Here is a 3652-nt window from a genome sequence, read left to right as displayed (position 1 = left end):
ATCAGCTGCTCAGCAGTGTAGTGGTTGAAGTCCAAAGCCCACGCCACCCAATGCTAATAGCTCAAATAAAGCCCCACTTGTCTCTGTGTATATGTGGTTGCCATCATTATGGTGCTAGCTAACAGTAATTCAAAAAATGGGAGTAATCTACCCACAAACAGAAACCATGGGATAGAGGGAGTGGAATCACTGGACTTATGGAGTTTGATCCCAAGTCTCAGAATCCATTGGCTTTCAATATATATCCTACAATAATATGTAGGGATTAAAGTCCCACAATGCACACAGCAAAGCAAAGGACCACAGAATACCAGCCCAGAATACCACATGCTTAGTGTGCACCAAGCCCTGACCATGTGTACACAATGACGCACAGGTATCTTGTGAGCATTACTGAGACTTATTTACTAGGCACCAACTAGTGCATGTCAACTCAATGTGTATTAACCTCCCTCTTTTCCCATGTAGATAAGCCCTTACTGTGTCTTAAAAAATGTGATTTAAAAAGAGACGAGGAACACGAGGCCTATGCCTGGCAGATTTTTTTTTTACAACCTTTTTAAGAGACTGACATTGGTTTGAGTGAGGCTTTTTTTTTTTAATTTAGCAGAAAGGATTCATATCTCTTTATCTAGGTTGACTGATTTTTGATAGTATTTCTGTTGCAACTTAATTTTTAATTTAATTCTTCTGCAGGTGATTAATCCATCATGAGGATTAATTACTTCAGCTATTTTGAAGAAAACAAATTAGAAGAAAGAGTTGGCTGAAGCCATCAAGGACTTGCTTTGTGAGTTAATTTTAGAGAGATCATATGAAAGGTTTCTGAGGGACTATTTGACTTCTGCATGCTCATGTCCATGTCTGGAGTGAAATGTCTGGAGTGTCAAAATGAAGCCCTGGGCATTCCAACTTGGATCATTCCCCACACTTCCTTATCTTTGAAATGGAGAGGATCCACTGGCAGAGATAGGAGGGCTCAACACCTCTTCTGTATTGCCTTCCCCCTCCCACCATCTTCCTCGGTGTCAGTATTCAGTTTATCCAAGGTCCAAAGTGCAAGGGGAGGGAGTAGTCTGGGTAGGCTGCAGTCAGGGATGTACAACCCCACCCCCTGGACCATGTAACATAGCAGAAGAAATAGAGTCTGGGGCTGATTTACTTTTTCTGCAAATCTCCAATAAGTGTCCTTGGTTCAGCCACAGGCAGGAGGAATATATGGTAGCATGGTTCCAACAAAGGTGAAGAAGCACTCAGGACTCAAACTGGAGCAGAGATACAGAATCTCTTCTCTGATGGCTTTGGCCTCTTGTGGATTCACAAATGGACCTCCCCATCCTTAACTGAAGTGGAACCAAACCCCCTCCCTCTGATAAGACACAGTATCACCCCTTGAGAGGATCTTCACTCCGATTCTCTGAGTCTCTTTCCATGTGTTTTACACCACAGGATGAATTCTTTGTTTTCAAGTAATTGTAACTGAAGAACCAGAATCTTCTGCCCTAGAACCCTCTGGAGAGGTGATTCCAAATAGATACTGACATGCACAAGAGCAGGCAGGTGGCACTCCCCTTCCCTGCCCACCAGGAGGAATCTACTTGTTTCTGATCTTCTCCACTCACAGAGGCAGTCAGGCAATAGGACCTTTCAAAGCCTGGATGCAGATCTGTAGATTCCATAACAGAACTCCACCACCACTTACCTTTCCTCCATTAAAAAAAAATCAACCACCAACTTTTAGCCTTCTCTATCTATCTTATTTATTTTAATTAAAACATAGCCTGCACCAAAGCTACTGGCAGTAGCAAAACTAATCTGATGTATTTTTGCAGAAAATAAGACCAATTATTGCAAAATAATCATTATAAAACACCTCAGCAACCAAAACATTCTCTGTATAACTAAGACGTGTTAAAGAAACTCCGAGAAATATAAGGTAAATGTACTGTAACTGAAGCAGAAAGAGCTACATGACCTCTCATTATTGCCATTAAGTTAGTAATAAAATTGCTTTGGATTGCCAGCTTGCCTTACTAAGCAGCCTAATATAATCTGAAAAGTGTGCTCCTGACACAGTCTAAGCTTTTCATTGCAACCATTCACATTGTTATTCATCGTACTGACTTATTGTGCATATACAGCATCCACACTGTCCATAAGGATTGTCATGGTGGATTTCTATTCCGTGAGTAGGCCGCAAGAAACCAATGCTTTAAATAGGCCTCTCTAAAAGAGATTTCGATGGCTGTTAAATAAACACACTTTTTAAAAGCCCATTATTGCAAAATTTACATCACAGTGATTTTCTGACAGACAATGCTGTTTTCACATCCAAATAAATAAATAAAATTAAAATAAACTTTTTTCACTAAAAAGTTTAAATTTTGATGAAAATTTGAATTTTCCAATGAGAAAATGAAATATATTTTGGATCAATTTGACCTATGTTGGAATATTTTATTTTATTGAATTGATCTGAAATGCTTCACATCAGTTCAAACACACTTTCAAGTGCATTCTCTTTAACACTTTGCCTTATGGGGGTCCAGTGAGTAAACCTGAACCCCTCATTATCTCCTGTGGACCAGGTTCCCTGGCTGTACTACCTCTCCAATGATGAACCCAGTGATATGAGTCCCCCAATTACCCAAGCTGCTCAGACAGCTGGGTCCACATTGCATTGTGGGAGATGTAGTCCTCTAGGAAGCCCAACCCACAAGAAACATGGGAGCGTGAATTACAACTCCCATAAAGGCAAAAGAAATATAAAAGTGTAATGTGGATCTTACTCCAAAAACAAAACAAAAACAACACAAAACTGTGACACTGGCTGACCAGGTCAGAGACTCAAAGTGCATTCCATACTCAAAGGAAAAGTCCATGAGGGTAGAGACACTGTCTGCTTGCTTTTTGTGTGAAGATACTATAAATATGGATTCAAAGAAAGACCCTGTGTCTTCAAACTGTTTGGATTCTAACAGGACAGAATAACTGAATGAGAAGACAGAGATCCACAGAGTTTTCTAGGTAGCCCTGATAAACTTTTGGTAACCAGGCAAACTACATCTCTGCTACCATTTGGAATTACAAACCGTGACTCACCTATCCATATATTTTACCTGCTCTAACCTCTCAATAGCTCTCACTCTTTTTTTGTAGGCTATGTCTACACTATGAAATTAGGTCAATTTTATAGAAGTCGATTTTTAGAAATGGATTTTACACAGCCGATTGCATATGTCCCCACTAAGCGCATTAAGTCGGTGGAGTGCGTCCTCACTACCGTGGCTAGCATTGACTTATGAAGCGGTGCATTGTGGGTAGCTATCCCAAAGTTCCCACAGTCTCTGCTGCCCATTGGAATTCTGGGTTAAGATCCCAATGCTTGATGGGGCAAAAACATTGTTGCAGGTGGTTTGGGGTACATGTCATCAGTCACCCCTCCCTCCGTGGGGACAATCGGCAGATAATCGTTTCGTGCCTTTTTTCCTAGGTTACCCATGCAGATGCAAGCATGGAGCTCGCTCAGCTCACCGTCACTGCTGCTGTTGTGGGCACGTCTACTGTGGGGGCTGCTGTGATCCAAGTAGCCAATGCAATCATTGACGTTCTGTTATCAAGGGTAGTGACTTTGGGAAATGTGCAGGCCTTT

This window comes from Mauremys mutica, chromosome 5, assembly GCF_020497125.1.
Source record: "Mauremys mutica isolate MM-2020 ecotype Southern chromosome 5, ASM2049712v1, whole genome shotgun sequence".
Lineage (NCBI taxonomy): Eukaryota > Metazoa > Chordata > Testudines > Geoemydidae > Mauremys > Mauremys mutica.
The sequence above is the reverse complement of the archived record's forward strand: the minus strand, read 5'-3'. Positions refer to the sequence as shown.